This window comes from Tenrec ecaudatus, chromosome 14 (genome assembly GCF_050624435.1).
Source record: "Tenrec ecaudatus isolate mTenEca1 chromosome 14, mTenEca1.hap1, whole genome shotgun sequence".
NCBI lineage: Eukaryota > Metazoa > Chordata > Mammalia > Afrosoricida > Tenrecidae > Tenrec > Tenrec ecaudatus.
In genome coordinates this window covers 117961510-117978911 of record NC_134543.1, presented here as the reverse complement: position 1 = coordinate 117978911, position 17402 = coordinate 117961510, and the positions used below count along the sequence as shown (strand labels likewise).

The window sequence follows — 17402 nt, the reverse complement described above, 5'->3', positions numbered from 1 at the left end:
AGAATTCTGGCTGTAGTTCTTCCAAGACAAATCTGTCTGTCCTTTTGGCAGTCCATAATTTAAAGGCATTGGTTCTTCTTCAGAATTCCTTATAAAACATCCAACACCTTTCTCATGAATATGAGGCAATTGAAAATACTATGGCTTACATCAGGTGCACCTTTACCCTCCCCTATAGGGTTGCTATGAATCAGAATGGGCTCAGTAACTGAGTTTGTCTGGCTTGCCATGTTTATTGGTGTCTCGTGCCTCACTATGTTTAAATGATGGCTCTCCTAATTTCAGCTTCTGATCATTGCTCTTCTTCCTCCACGTATTCCCCTGGGTGAATTTACCCCTGACCAGTCCTAAATCTTTATCTGCAGCTCACAATTATCCCTGGACTCCCATATTTGCATAGCTGACGACCTGTTGAGCATCTCAGTGCCCCATAGCCGATCCGATCCATCAAGCAGACAACCCAAACTAAATGTGTACTAAATGAATCTTGAAACTGGCTCTTCCTCTCTTGTTCCCTCCCCAGAAACATAAATTGTTGTTGTTGTAGTGACGGGTGACCCTATGTACAACAGAATGGAACTCTGCCCAGTGCTGCACCTTCCTCACAACTGTGCCCTCTGTTTCAGCCCAGAGTTGCAGCCACTGTGTCAATCCATCTTTTGGCGGGTCGTTCTCGTCACTAGGGAAATGGAAAGCCACACCTTCAGGTTTATTCCCTGTAGGGAGGTTTTCACTAAAACCATTGTCATCAACTCTTTTCTGTCTCACAGGGGCATTATCACCGCCTTTTGTCATTTCTTTCTTGAAATACCGCAGAGATTATGCATTAAGCTTTAGCTGCTTCAAATCTGTCTTCTATTCTGCGTCCAAAGCGATCAAGCTAAAGTACATTGCGACACTGCACCCTTACACCAAAACTTTCCTTGGTTCCCCCGCTTAGCACCAACTGAAAGTCTAAGTCCCTGGGCAAGCTATCCAGGACTCTCAGTTTCTTAGACTCCAAACCCAACCTACTGTCATCAAGTTGACCTTGACCCGTAGCAATACTATGTAGGGTTTCAGAGGCTGCAGCTCTTCACAGAAGCTGATCATCTCATCTCTCTCCCTACAGAACAACCACTGACTTGTGGGAGCAGCCCCATACCTAGTACACCGTGCCACCAGAGCATCTTAGACCTGGCCTTTAAACCAGCCAAGGGAAACGGGATCAACGGGGATCTCCCAAACCATAGCATACCTACAGATTTTTTCTATTTGACTTTGAAATTGTTCAAAACTTTTGTTTGAATAGAAGAATATACATTTGAATATAAGATTATGTAATACTTCTCTTCAAGGTCAACACCAAGAAGGCTCAACTCAGAAGTCAAGAGTATGATTTCATTCATATGTCGAGCGCACGCTCTAGGATGTGCTTCCAAACAGATGGCTGCGTTACTTTGCTCCTCAGTAGAAATGAAATGTCAACCTCTCAGTAAAAAGGGAAGGTAGGTAATTGTTTGAGTCCCAAAGGACTCCTCCATAGACAATCTGGTGAATGCCAGCATTCTTTTCAGACTAGATCCTGATTATTACAAATGATCAGTGTATGCTCAGAGGTTGACTGAAAAGTAAGAGGTTCTAGTTCACCCCGAGGAATCTTGGAAGAAAAGTCTGGCGATATACTTAAAAAATAAAAATCCAGCAAACCGATCTAGAGCACAGTGCTACTGTGACACATTAAGAGGTTGCCATGAGCCTAATTGTCTTCACAGCAAATGGGCTTTTGTTGTTGCTTTAATTCTTATTTCAGAAATGTTCTAATACCGAGCCACAATTGCACAGGAAAGCCAGGGAATAAAATAGTACTGAATAAAACAAGCATTTATACTAAAGGATCGCCCCAGATTCAGTTTTCTATATATGGCTTTCCCAGAGATAGTCCTCTGTGCCCCTTCATGACGCTGTGGGCAGCTCAGTAACGTACTTAAGTTAATGTCCCTCTTTTTCCCTGTCTTTTTCACCTTCAATGCCCGGACATTGTACATCCTGTTGAAGTGCTGGTTCTCATGTTTGCTCAGACTCTGTTTTTTAGCTCGCTCAAGTTAAGGCAATGGCCAAAACAACATCAAGACTAATGCTTAAGGAGAGAATAGTTTATAAATAAACCTAAAATTGAAATCTGCTACAGATACAGCAATATGAAAAATTGTCCTTTGGGAAAACAGAATTCTTGGAACTAGAGAGCCTTCATATGTGAAAAAAAATTATTTTGTGTCAGCATTTGCGACCTTGGCATTTAAAATATATATGATTGTTGTAAAAATATAGGTAGCACAACATTTGCTAATTCAACATTTTTCATATGTATGATTCAGTGAGCTCCTGCTGTGCAGACATCACCAGTATCTGTTGACACGTTGTGCATCACCATATACAGAAACTCAGTGCTTCCAAAACAATGACATCACCTTCCCACGATGAAAGCATGTAACCACTGGTAAGCACCATTCCACTGCAATCTCTACCTTGTTGTGTGCTTTGTTGCTCTCTGTTTGTTGATTCCTACTTAGAGTGACCTGGAGGAAAGTACAACTGGCCCCACTAGATTTTCTAGACAGAAATCAGTTAGCAGCAGAATGCTTACCCACTGGGCAACCAGGGCTCCTTATGATCTCTAGGCACTTGCCTGGTCTGAGTCTTTCAGAGAAGTGAAGTCACACCCCATCTGTTCTTTTGTGACTGACTTACTTCATTCGGCATAATGTTTTCCAGAGTTATTCACATTGTGGCATACATCAGGATTTCCGTTTTCTTTACGGCAGACTATATATTACTCGTGTTCCACATTTTGCTTATGCGTTCATCTGCTGATGAACATTTAGATTGTTTCTACCTTTTGACTATAGCAAACAATGCTTCAGTGAACATTGGTCTGTGTGCCTCATTGCTTTCTTGGGTATATTCTGAAGGTTTAACTTGTTGGATTATATGTTCATTTTTTGAGGGCTTGCCAAACTCATTTTCACAGTGGCTGTGCTGTTTTGCATTCCCACCAGCAATGAGTGAATATTTGACAACCTTTCTTACTTTCTCTGTGTGTCCCTTTCCTTCTGTTTGCTGGTCCCTGTCTTCTCGTCGTTGGTTTAGGGGCAGTGTTGTTCTTCTCATCTTGTGTACTTATTGCTTTGAGGCACACATTCTTCACGTTGCCTTCCAGTCTGTCTATTGTTGGTCTGGAAGGTGGCCTCGGGGAGGGTCTTTAGCCACAAGTCAGATTTCATAAGTCTCCTTCTGAAAAGTAAGTCTGATATCTTTTTTTTTTTTGCTTTGAATTTTGGTCAAGTTTTTTTTTTTTTCCCCCAAGCCAGTCTCTCTGGACCTTCGACTGTGGTCTACAGTCAGAATGATCAGTAGTGGTGACCAGACACCACAGTTCTGGTCTCAGCTTAGCGGAGGCTGTGTGGTTCATGCGAGCTCTTAGTCTTTGAACTAATTGCTTCTTCGAGTTTTCTTTTGCATTCAGTCTGCTCTGCTCCAGGTGGGACGAGCTCAGGATCTGTTTTATTGCCTTAAATCCAGTCCTTTTTAAAAAGGAAATTCATCGTTTTAGATTTGTCTTGTGTTTCGTTTCCTCATGATGAGATTCGTTGTGCAAAGCTGGTCAGAGTACTACAAGAACATGCTGTGCTCTTCTTTCAGGTACAGGATTGATGCCCACCTGCTGCTCATTGGTGATATGTATTTTGATCATCTGAACAAAGTTGCTAACATTTTTTAAGTGTGTATTTAAACGTCTAGCTTTCTCATCACTAACCATATAACACTGCTTTGCGTTTTGTTGTAAACGTCATGGTTAATGCCTTACTTGACCTCCCCTCTCCCAATTACCAACGAAAATGTAAGCATTACAGAGGAAGCTTCATTGCCTGTTTAGTTCACTGATGCCCTCTTTCCCATGCACCTTGTAGTACCTGGCACCTATTTATCCAAAGACTGAATCAATGAAAGATTCGACCTTGTAGAATATTGCACAACAGAGAATTTATTATACTGGGAATACTTTACGACAGCCAGTAACGCAGTGCTAATGCTATAGTTCATGATTTCAGAATAAATTGAAGAAAAACAGATGATGGGGGATAACTGTAACATCCTCACTCTCCTATTTTCGTCAATCTATTGAACTAAAACCATTAGTAGACAAACTGGCTCAGTTAGGGTGCCGTTTATACTACCCTTGTCTCTCTGGAGGCAATACAATTAAGCGGCTCAAAAAAAAATAAGGAGAAGGAGAATGTGTGAAAGGGAGAGCCTGACTGTAGATTTTGTGCGATACATTTCGTGTCAACTTGACTGGGCAAGAACTCTTGGTAGCTTGGCCGTTGTGATCTGCCCCCATAATCCCACCTAACTTAATATAAAAAGCTTCACGATGGAATGTGCCCTGGGCAGCAAGGCAGTGGTAAGAGGATTACTGAGGAGTGCAGACTCCTTGCTCAGGTTACAGCCCTGGTGCAATTGAAAGGCAATTCCCTCAGGGTTGTGGCCTATGCCTAATTAAGCAGATTCTGAGGAAGACTTTTCTCTCCCCTTTTGCTGGTGTGGAGCTTGCATCTATTACATCAACTTCTGATTTTGAGCCAACGGCCACCATATTGCCTGTCAACCCTGGGAGCTATCAGCAACCTGCCCTATTGCAGCACAAGCCTGACCTACAGACCTTGAATTGTCTGCCTCTGCCTCTACTTGCCTGTGGTCTTCCTGGTTCCTGGTTCCTGCTTCATCTTCCTCTTCCCTGACTCACCAGCCTCAGCAGCTATACAAGTCAGGAAAAGTTTCTGGCTTGCATCTGATCCACAGACTTGAACCAGTTGGACTTACTCACTTCTACAACAATGTGAGCCAACTTCTCAATATAAATATGTAAAAATATAAACATATGTATACATTTATATAGATCATATATATATACACGTATTTTTTGCCCCAGGAGTTTTACTTCTCTAGAGAACCCAGGTTAACACATGGGCATGTCTAGGTTTTGTTCACCAGTTCTGATCACACACAGATAAACCTCACTTTGTATGGTTCCAACATGCATGGATTTTGTTTATCATGATTTAGTTAAAGTTTGCAGGGGAAGCAGATGGTTAAGTGCTTGAATACTAGCTGAAAGATGGTGTTTAGACTCCAGTCAGAGTGTGTCAGTCTGGGTACACTAGAGAAACAAATCCACGGACACACCTATGTGTATAAGAAAGAGATTTATATGCAAGATCAACTGAACATTGAGAAAACATCCCAGGCCAGTCCAGATCAAATCCGTAAGTCCAATATTAGTCCAATATTAGTCCATATGTTCGATACCAATCTATAAAGTCCTCTTCAGACTCACACTGCACAACACATGCAATGAAGCCAAATGCAGGACGATCACAAGCCAGTGACTATAAAGTCTTTGGGTCCAGTGGCATTGTCAGCATCTCAGCGCTGGCAGGGGGTCTATGACTTCTCCAGCTTCCGAGGTCTGGTTGCATCCATGTGGCTTGTCTTCTGTAATGTCTCTCTGGGAGTAGCAAGGAGAGAAAGGTGTCTTCTGCTTCCAAGAAAGAAGTCTCAGATTTCCCAGAATTCTCAGGAGAAGGCCATGCCCACACAGAAGTCTCATTGTCTGTCTCCAGATTGACAGCCTAGATTCCACCCCTACACTCTTAATCCTTAAATTGACCCAGTTTAGGCGACTCCCACACAGAGGCACTTCAGAAGACATGCTTTGTGATTTGCTTTCCCGAGGTCTTAGCTGTAGAAGTCATGTGGAGCAGTTCTACCCACGTGAGTCAGAATCAACCCCTAGCCGCTAACAACAGTCAGGTTCAATTCAATAGAGGCTTACTTCGTTTGACTGTACTTCACCTTACTGAGCTTTGTAAAACTGTGTTTTGTTTTTGTTTTGTTTTATACAAATTAAAGTTTTGTGACAACCCTTTATCAAGGAAGCCCATTGGCACCATTGTTTCTAACAGTATGGGCTCACTTTATCTCTCTGTGTCACATTTTGGTAATTCTCACAATATTTCCAACTTTTTCATAATGCTATTGCATACTTGTATCATATAGTACAGTATATGTACTAAGTTAAGTGTAAACATAACTTTTATATGCATAAATAAAAACTAAGAAATCCACTTTATTTCCATAGTTCCTTTATAAATCATTTTATTGGGCACTCTTACAGCTCTTATCACAATCCATATATCCATCCATTGTGTCAAGCACATTTGTACATATGTTGCCATCATCATTCTCAAAACATTTTCTTTCTACTTGAGACCTTGATATCAGCTCCCCATTTCCCTTCTCCCCCTCCTTTTCTCTCTTATAAACAATTTTATAAATTTTTTCCAAACCCACAATATCTTAGACATGTGTCTATAACCCAATACCTCAACATCCCAATTCAAATTTAGTTATCATAATTCATTTCAGCTTGGTCATTACATAAAGTACTGCTAGTTCTTCAGTCTATAAATCAATATGTAAATGACATCATGATCAGTAACCAAGAAATAATCACATCATTTCTTTTAAACTATACCTGTGATTGGTCCTCATATATTTATTACCTAGCTCATGCACAGGCAGTGTATAGTTAGTTGTGTTGCATCTTCTTATGATAAAACTACCTGACACTTTACAGAAATGGATAGTCAAAAGAGGGAATTGGCCAACCAACATGAAAGTGTAGCAAAGAAATGAAAAGTAAATGTTCAATTGAACATAAGTGGAGATTTATAGACCATATAGATGAAATAGCTGACACTGGCCATTCAAGAGACTTAGATATGCAGACAAAGTCAGTGAAGACAAAGTTATTTATATAAAAGACAAAAATGGTTATGACACAACAAGGACGAAGATGTCCCATAAGAAACGAGGCTGGCACCCAGAAGAGCCCAACTTCACATTAAAGGAACTCTCAGAGATATTTCATGACATGAATGGCTGAAGGATAAAATGTTGGAAGCTGATCATACTTAGGAAGGAATGTGACAGTGCACCAAGGCATACAGAAGATCCTCACGCTGTATAGTAAATTATACAAAGAAGACAAGCACTGCTGAAACTACTCTGGATACTTTTACAAAGATATAAAACACTTTACTTCTTAGTATTTCTCTAATGCCTAAAATTTCATAATATGAAATAAGTAACAGCTTTACTATTTTTGTCATTTATCTCTATATTTATAACTAATAGGAGGGTTTTAATATTTTCACAACATTGTCAGAGGGCACAGAGGAATCATAATTTTCCCACTGTCTATTAAGATCATTTTTCATGGTTTGAGCTTACATGCTTCTTTTTACTGTCCTGCACTACTATGCACAACTGCCTTTATTACACTCAAGGTCAAGTACAAATTAAGTGCTCAGAAATAGAAAATAGAAAGTCATTACCATAGCCATGACCTGAAGAAAACTGAGAATCAGTCTCTGAAGATGATAAACTGTACACCTCTTATGTGACTCAATCCCAAATCTATATCTTTAGCTTATATTTCCAACACCTCATGCAGTTCAGCCAAGGCTAAACGTCTTCCTGTGACCCCAAATCCCCAAGCAACTTCTTTCTCTATCATTGAGTACCCATTTGAATAGTTTTGTTTTGTTTTTAATTGTGATCAATAAATAGGGCCTAAAACACTTACTGTATCTACAATCTTCACATGGATAGTTCAGCGACGTTAACTAGTACATTATGTTGTCCCAACAACACCACTAACCAGTCTGAATTGTCCATCAGCCTTAACAGAAGCTCAGTGTCTCCTAAGTATTGTTTTGATGGCAAATAAAAGAGAATTGAAATAACAGTAGCTTAAACAAGACAACCTGCTCCTTTTCTAGCAAAATAAATCCCTAATATTTGGCTACCGGGGCCAGTATTTTGACTACCTAGTGATCAATAATAGTTCCTATTATTTTGTTTGAGTATCCTCAGTAGAGAGCCTCTGTCTCCAAGTGACGTCTGGTCACATCTCGCTGCTGTGCTCCAACGATCACATTCCAGGCAGAGAGAAGGCATGACAAGGAAAAATGCTCCCACTCTGTTGACTCAATGTACTGTGCTTTATTGTTTGTTTGCTCTTATTGTCACTCAAGAAGCCAGTTTTACTTTATCTCCATTTTTTTGCCAATCAAACCAATGCCTAATTGTAACAGGGACGGAATCTACAGCAGTGGTTCTCAGCGACCCTTGAATACAGTTTCTCATGTGGTGGTGACCCCCCACCATACAATTATTTTCATTGCTACTTCCTAAATGTCATTTTGTGATGGTTATGAATCAGTTGACCCCTGTGAAAGGGTTATTCCACCCCCCAGAGGGGTCATGACCCACAGGTTGAGAAGTGCTGATCTACAGGGTCATTTTACCTTTAATCATTTCTTTATTTATTTATATAATATTTCCCTTTTGTTTGTGGAATGTGACACATACGAAGAAAATCACGGAATGTCACTGCACGGCCCATCTCATGAAATCCGCCATTGGTCCCCCAACCCCCGTAGCAGTGATTCTCTTTCATTCTCGTTTTCTCTCCTCCACTCTTCCTCCTACTTACTTTCTGGTCCCTTCTTTTTTTTTTTTTAAACAATTTATTGGGGCTCATACAATTCTTATCACAGTTCATACATATACATACATCAATTGTATAAAGCACATCTGTACAGTCTTTGCCCTAATCATTTTTTTCTCCTCTTTTCTTTTTTTACATTTTATTAGGGACTCATACAACTCTTATCACCATCCATACATATACATACATCAATTGTATAAAGCACATCCATACATTCCCTGCCCCAATCATTCTCAAGGCATTTGCTCTCCACTTAAGCCCCTTGCATCAGCAATCATTCTCAAGGCATTTGCTCTCCACTTAAGCCCCTTGCATCAGGTCCTCTTTTTTTTTCCCCTCCCTCCCTCATGTGCCCTTGGTAATTTATACATCGTTATTTTGTCATATCTTGCCCTATCCGGAGTCTCCCTTCCCCCCTTCTCTGCTGTCCCTCTCCCAGGGAAGAGGTCACATGTGGATCCTTGTAATCAGTTCCCCCTTTCCAACCCACTCACCCTCCACTCTCCCAGCATCGTCCCTCACACCCTTGGTCCTGAAGGTATCATCCACCCTGGATTCCCTGTGCCTCCAGCCCTCATATGTACCAGTGTACGGCCTCTGCCCTATCCAGCCCTGCAAGGTAGACTTCGGATCATGGTAGTTGGGGGGAGGAAGCATCCAGGATCTGGGGGAAAGCTGTGTTCTTCATCGGTACTACCTCACACCCTAATTAACCCATCTCCTCTCCTAAACCCCTCTATGAGGGGATCTCCATTGGTCGACACTTGGGCCTTGGGTCTCCACTCTGCACTTCCCCCTTCATTTAATATGGTATATATATACATATACACATATATACACATACATACACACACATATCTTTTTTTTGCATGATGCCTTATACCTGGTCCCTAGGCACCTCGTGATCGCACTGGCCGGTGTGCTTCTTCCATGTGGGCTTTTTTGCTTCTGAGCTAGATGGCCGCTTGTAAGAATTTGTTCCAAAGGACGACATTGACTCTGCAGCCCCGGGAGATGAACATATCTGATCAGAGCACACGGGAGAAGATGAAGGGGCAGGAGGAGAGAGTGGAGCACAGCCTGGCCCACCAGGCCGTGATGATGATGTTCCTGAGTAGAGCAGCCAGTCCACAGAGAGAACAACATGGCTGGCCCCACTATGAGAAATGATGCCAATCAGTGACTAAGGGCGATACAGGGGACAGCACCGGAGACACAGTGTGGGAATTGCACCTGACCTGATCCCACCACACCGAGGCAAATCACTGGGGGAGTGCAGCGGAACAGCAAGGGAATGGAGTGGCAAGGTCCCCAGGGAATGCTGAAAGTGGACTTTGGGGCCAGGGCGTGGTGCCCCAACAGACTGGACTGGAAAATGCTCCTAAGGGCCAGCAAACGATCCCTGAACTAATTACAAGCTTTTCTCTTGTGAACTGTTTTGTTCTGTTCTTTGTCAGTGGTTTGTTTTTGTTGTTTTGTTGCCTGGTTGTATACTGTTGCTTTGTTTTCCTCTGTCTTGTTTTCGTGCATGTTAGTGTCTCCACAGGTCTGTCTGAATAGGACAGGCTGGATGAACTATCTGGAGGAAAAACAACGGGACCGACAGTTCCGGGGGGACTTGGGGTGGGGGGGTAGGGGGGGTAAGGAAGTGGTGTTAACAAACCCAGGGACAAGGGAAAAACATGGGACCCCAAATGGTAGAGAAGGGGGAGTGGCAGGCCTGGTGGGAAATGATCAAGGGTAATGTTGCTTAGAGAAGAGGTATACTCTAGCCCAGGTGGCAACGAAGCATGGTAGTAGGGCAGGAGGAAAGTCAAGGGAGATGGAGGAAAGAGCTAGGAGTCAAAGGGCATTCATGGAGGTCTAGACAAAGACATGTACATGCAAATATATATAGGAGGATGGGGAAATAGATCTATGTGTCTATATTTATAGGTCAAGTATTAAGGTGGCGGAAAGACCTTGGGCCTCTACTCAAACACTCCCTCAATGCATGAATACCTGCTTTTATTAAATTGGAACTCTATGATGCTCACTCTCCCGACACAACGGCTGGAGCCAAAGTGGGTGAACAAGTAAATGTGGTGAAGAAAGCTGATGGTGCCCGGCTATCAAAAGAGATAGTGACTGGGGTCTTAAAGGCTTGAAGATAAACAAGCGGCCATCTAGCTAAGAAGCAACAAAGTCCACATGGAAGAACACACCAGCCTGTGTGATCGAGTGGTCCCAAAGGGATCAGTTACCAGGCATCAAAGAACAAAAAATCATATCATTGACTGCACACCTCCATGAAAGGATCGCTGAAGACAAATGGGTGCATAAGCAAATGTGGTGAAGAAAGCTGATGGTGCCCGACTATCAAAAGAGATAGTGTCTGGGGTCTTAAAGGCTGGTCCCTTCTTTTAAAGAGCCTTATCGTTGTCTTTAAAGTCTTATCCTTTAGTGTGACAACCATTTTTTCTTTTTTTCCCCCTTCATAGTAATGGTGTTATAGACTATCTTTGTAAGATTGACTAACTTTGCTGAGCATCATGTTGTCTAATTTTGTCCATGTCTTAAGGTCTCATCGGTGCTTTTTAATGGTGCAGAACATTCCATTGTATGAATATACTAGAGTTTGTTTATATGTTCCTCTGAAGTTGGGCTTTTGGTTGTGTCTCTTTTGCTATTATAGAAATTGCTGCAATAAACATAGGTGTGCATCTGGCTCTTCCTATTTGTGTTTGTTCTTCATTTTTTTAGGGTATGTACCAAGTAGAGAGATTGCTGGATCGTAAGGTATTTGTATTTTCATTTGTTTCAGGAAGTGCCATGCTGATTTCCACAGTGGTTGTGCAATCTACAATCCCACTGGCAATGTACGAGCATTCCAACCGCTCCATGTCCTCACCAGCTTTTTGTTTTCCTGTTTTAAAAAAAAATTAGTTTTTGCTAAGTGCATCAGTGTGAGGTGGTAGCTCATTGTAGTTTTCATTTGTATTTCTCTTATGGCTAATAAACACACACATTTTTTCATATGATTGTTGGCCACCTGGATCTCACCTTTGGTAAATTGTCTATTTATGTCTTGTGTCCACATTTTTATTGGGTTATTTGTGTTTTCTTATTAAGGTTTTGTAGTTTTTCTTACTAAGGTGTTGTAGTTTTTCTATAGATTTTTGAAATTAGCCCTTTATCTGATATATCATTGCTAAATATTCTTCCTAATCTAGGGGTTCTCTTTTGATGTTCATAGATATCATCTATTTAGAAGGTTCAAGCCCTCTATTTTGTCTTCTATGGTGTGGGAGTTTTTCATTATGTTTGATGGTGTATTGATGGTCTTTTATTAGGGCCTTAGGTTTATTTCTATATTTTCACTGATGTCTTTATGTTTCTGGGGTTTATATTTAGATCTTTATACATCTTGAGTTTGTTTTTGTACATGGTATGGAGTGTGGGTCCTGTTTCATTCTTTTGTGGATGGAGATCCAATTTTTCCAGTACCGTTTATTGAAAAGGCTATCTCTTCCCCACTTAATATGTTTTAGTTCTTTATCAAGGATCAAGTGTTGGTTGCTACTTGGTTGTATTTCTGTATTCTCAATTCTGATCCATCGGTATGTATGTCTATTGTTATAGCAGTATCCAGCTGTTTTAATTACTGTGGCTGTGTAATAGGTTTTTAAATCTGGGAGTGAAAGGCCTCCCACTTTGCTTTTGGTTTTTAGTAGTGTTTTGTTTATTCTGGATTTCTTTCCATGTAAAGTTGGTGACTAGTTTTTCCATATCTTTGAATAATTGTGCTGGGATTTGGATCACAATTGCATTGGATTTATAATGTATTTTTGTAATACTAATAATTTCACTACATTTAATCAATATACTGAACTTTAAAGAGTTTTCATGGACATCCCACCCACAGATGTCTGCTTATGTCTTACTGACTGCTCTTATCTTCAGTGAAGGAACACTGGTGGTGTAATGGTTAACTGTTGGGCTGTTAACCAAAAGGTTGGTGGTTCCAAACCCATCCGTCCTACATGGGAGACACATGTGGCAGTTTACTTCTGTAAAGATGTACAGCCTTGGGAATCCAGTGACTCTTAGACTCGTTATACGTCAGTTAGAATGGATTCTAAGGCAATAAGTTTGGTTTATGCTGTCTGTTTTATCTGCAGTAAAGACTGGGAAATAGGAATTTTCATCAAAGCATGTTCATACTCTTGGGACTAAATGAATCGAATACGTCAAAAAATAGGATATTGAGTAAGCAATTAGTGGTCGCTGTTAGATATGGTTGATAAGTCTACCTTTCATTTAATCATCAAGCCAACACTTCTTCACCGACCAAATCCAAGGCTAATTTATTTTACTTGCTCAATGTCCTTCCCATTTGGAACCTGACTTCCTTCGTTAAAGCTCCATTGGCTAGAATAGTGTGCATGGTACTCTATTGATGTTTACGAATATTGATTCATTAACTGCCTTTCATAAAGTTTGGGGGAGTTATCTCAATGAACTTTGAATGGGGGCCTTCAAACTCTATTCAAAAAGTATTCTGATGGTACTTATAAAGTGAGGTTCCCAGAAATATTTATGTTTAAAAAAAGAAAAGAAATATTTATGTTATAAAGCAATTCCTTATTGTCCAACATAATGCAATTTGAATTGGTTCTGTAACTTAAATAGTATGCAAGACACACAAATATAGTCCTTTCTCTAAACATTTCCTTCTTCTTCGAGTTATAGGTCTTCATAAGTATTTCGTTCCTCTGTCTTTTCCACTCTTTCCTCTAGGAGACCCCCCCCTCACCACGTCCATGCACTTGTGCGCATGCACACCAACACAAAAACCCGTTCTGTAGCAAGCCAAAATGTCACACAGCTCAGTGGCAGGCCTGAGATACAGTAAGCCTGTCCCTGCTGAGCTACCTGCTGAATATTCCATATGCCAGGTGCTAATTTTAGGCTAAATGTGGAGAGGAAGAAAGAAAAGTTTTAAAATGCACTCTTGTCACAGCTCCATGCGAGCCTACACTTCCTTTCTGCTCTAGCAGCTGCAGCAGAAGCTTCCGTGAATGCAAAATGTATATGCAGAAGTACAAACAAGGTGCAATTTTAAGGAATTCACCAGATGACTTAAACAAATAAACAGGGGCCGATTACTCAATAAGCAAGGCAACCATGGGCTTTTGTGCTCATTTCCTGACCTGCAGCGAAGAGTTTCATGTTTTTTACCACATTGTGTTCACTGCATGTGCTCACTACAGATTACTAAGTAAGCACAAGTAAGCTGGTGCTTGCCTTGTTTGTTGGGCAATTGACACTAAGGTATGAAAACTATTTGCTAGCAGTTTGTAGGCCATACTGTTACATATTGAACATGATATTTTAGCTTTATTTGAAATCTTTTACTTTGTGGCTCTGATTTTATTCTAATACCAGTGTGTGTGTGTGTGTGTGTGTGTGTGTGTGTGTGTGTGTGTGTGTGTGTGTGTTGGGGCAGTCAGCGGGAACAAATACACAAAGATAGTTGTTGCATTTCTTATACTTGAAAACACAATTTCAGAATTTGGCTTTTCAAATTAAAATCCCATGCAAGGTAGCAGTCATTTCAACATGAATATGATACTGGATGTGCAGAAATGCAGATATTCAGAACTTGTGAAGCAAGGAGTAAGATAAACAAAGCATGATATCCCCCTTTAGGAATATTTTAGGCCTCCTGTGTTGTGGTGTTTAAGGAATCCTGGGAATGTAGTGGGTTTCCTGGTGGGCTCCTAACCTCAAGGTCAGAAGTTCAAAACCAGAGAAAGGTGCACTGTCGCTGCTGGAAAGATTTACAGAAACCCACTCTGTCCTATATGGTCGCTGTTAGCTGGAATGGACTCAATGGCAGTGGGTTTTGGGGGGAGCGCTACAGCATCAGACTGTTAACTGCAAGGTGGGGTTTCAACCCTATGAGTTGATCAGAGGGAGAAAGATGAGATTGTCTGTTCATATGAAGATTTGCCATTTTAAACCCCCTGCCAAAGAGCCAATACGAATTCGAATCAACTGCGTGGTAGAGGGCTTGATTTTCGCTTGGTACTATGTGTAAGGAGACCTGGTAGAAGAGTGGTTAAACTTGGACTGCAGATCCCAAGAGCTGGTGGTTCAAACCCACCAGTTATTCTATGGAAGACGGAAGTGGCAGCCCGGTTCCATAAAAATGGCAGCCTTGGAAACCTATGAGGCAATTCCGCTTTGTCCTCGAGGGTCTCGACTAGGAGTCTGAATGCAGGGTAATAGGTGTTTTTTGTATGTGCCATGTGCCTTAGTAGCCATTTCCCCAGCTCTACTACCATTTCCTTTGGTAAGGAAGGCCTTTGTGAATGCTTCTCCCAATGTTTGTTTATTTATTTCTTCTACTTCTATCAGTTCATCTGTGATGTTTCCTTATTTCTACACAATATTACTATTTATTCATTCTATAAGCTGGGAGTTTCCACAAAGTGCTAGGAAGCAGAGCCTAAATCCTCTAGAAAAGTTGTGTATCATCCTGCTTTAGCTCTTTGAAGTAAAACTACTGATAGGATCTGTTTTAAACATTTTTAGGCTAGCATTTTCTGATCCATTAAAACCATCCCTTCCTCTTTAGCATTTGCACGCAATGCAGATGTAACACTAGGTGTTTTCTGTTTTCAATGTTGGGCTTATGTTGGAGAATTATTATAATTGTATTGAAAATTGTATTTAGAAAATATTTTTTCTTCATTCCTAAATTTGATTTTGTAAGATCTCCCTAAAGGACTGCTTTGTTTGATTAAAACAAATATTGATTTTTGCCAGAAATAAAGAAATGTTCCAACTAGCAAAAGCCTAAAATTAAGTTTTCATCAATAATCACAATTTACAGAGTGGAGGAGCCAAACTCTCCCACTTTCCATCACTACCACTTTTACTGCGGTGTGATCTTGGACCAGTGATTTAACTTTTCTGATCCTCAATTCCCATATCTATAAAATAGAATTAAAATAGTACCTACTTCAATGGCTTGTCGTAAAGAGTAAAACAGGTAATGCGCAAAGTGCAATGAACCATGCCTGACACATAATAAATAGTCAACAAATTTTAATTATTGTCATTTTACCATTACTACTTCAATATTGATATTTTTCTTATACCTTCTACTTTTCTTTCCCCTTCTCACATCTCCTGATGAGAGAATAAGTCACTTCTAAGCATATGTGAATTTAAGAAGCCTGGATCAAGGCCTGTTGTGACAGTCTAGTTCTTTTTATAAACCATAAATCTTTAAATTTCAAAGAAAAGAAAGTTGATGAAGACTCTCATAGTGCACAACTCCAAAGGGTGTTATCCACCTTGTACTCAGAGTGAGTGCTAGTCCTGAAGTTGTGTAGTGAAGAATCCACACATCTATACTTGGTATAGATCAGCGGTTCTCAATTTGTGGGTCGGAACCCCTTTGGGAGTTGAACGACCCTTTCACAGGGGGTCGCCTAAGACCATCGGAAAACACGTATTTCTAACGGTCTTAGGAACCGAGACACCGCTCCTTTATCATTCTCCAGGAGAGTCCGCTCACATGCAGATACACCTACATATGAGTACCTTGCATGATGACATCATCGTGCCAACCCCATCACATACACCCCATACAAATACAGGTGTATGTGACAGAGTTGGCGCCATAAGGTACTTATGCAGACCAGTCACACAAGTATAGAGAGTAGCTACTGTGTAGAAAGCAGCTGCTGTGTTGAAAGCAGCAGTATTGAAGTAAAATGATGCTTCATGAATTATAATTACTGGGTAAATATAAAATCATGTACTGTAAAATCATCAACTATTGAAAAAAAAAACTTGTACCATGGGAACGTAATCTGGATGCTGATCCATCCTTTTATATTCAGCTGGGGTTGATATTAATACTGCCCCCTTTTGATAGTTACAGGTATGTAAAAAAACCACAGAGAATGGTAAATCATAGGAAACTTTAATGAACTGTATTGACTGAACTATGCCATGTATCATCTTTTCTATTATTAAAGCTATTGTTGTATATTATTTTCATTAGCAAACTATCCTATGATAATGGATCATGTAGAGAAAAATGTTAAGGAAAGAAAATATAGTGAGGATATTTTACAGTATGGTTTTACATCATTAATTACAGCAGGAATTGAGAAACCACAATGTGTTATTTGTTGTGAAGTTCTATCAGCCGAATCTGTGAAGCTGAACAAACTAAAACGCCATTTTGAGAGCAAGCATCCGAGCTGTGTCGACAAGGATACCAACTATTTTATAAGCAAACACTGGTGGCAAATATCACAAACAAAATGTAGCAGCCATTGAAGCTTCATATTTGGTGGCACTCAGCATCACCAGAGCTATGAAACCTCACACCATTGCTGAGGATTTACTATTGCCAAAGACATTGTTCAAGTTATGATCGGAGACAAATTTGCTACAAAATTGAGTGCAATTTCATTATCTAACAACACTGTCCACAGAAGAATAGATGACATGTATGTTGATATTCTTGATCAGGTAATCCAGGAAATTAAATATGCTCCACTTCCAATATTTAGCATCCAGCTCGATGAATCCACAGACATTTTAAACTGTTCAGTTACTGGTTTACGTGAGGTATATTAATGATGGCGACTTTAAAGATGAGTTTCTTTTTGCAAACCTCCTGAGCTGACAACTACTGTACATGATGTATTTGACATAGTAGGTTCATTTCTGAAAGAGCATAAGATCTCTTGGGAAAAGGTTTGTGGTGTTTGCAAAG

The 17402-nt window shown here is 40.4% G+C and overlaps 1 long non-coding RNA gene across 2 annotated transcripts in view; it reads left to right on the top strand.

Moving 5' to 3' along the window:
• The window catches only part of LOC142426238 (uncharacterized), a 38378-nt gene that overhangs the window by 11127 nt on the left and 9849 nt on the right, over positions 1 to 17402 (top strand). The window contains exons 3-5 of one of the 2 annotated variants that reach the window (XR_012779732.1): positions 1338 to 1487; positions 2358 to 2479; positions 3682 to 6136. This is a non-coding gene — a long non-coding RNA (uncharacterized LOC142426238). Of the gene's footprint in view, positions 1 to 1337; positions 1488 to 2357; positions 2480 to 3681; positions 6137 to 17402 lie in introns of those variants that run through there. The other variant, XR_012779733.1, reaches the window with a different exon arrangement.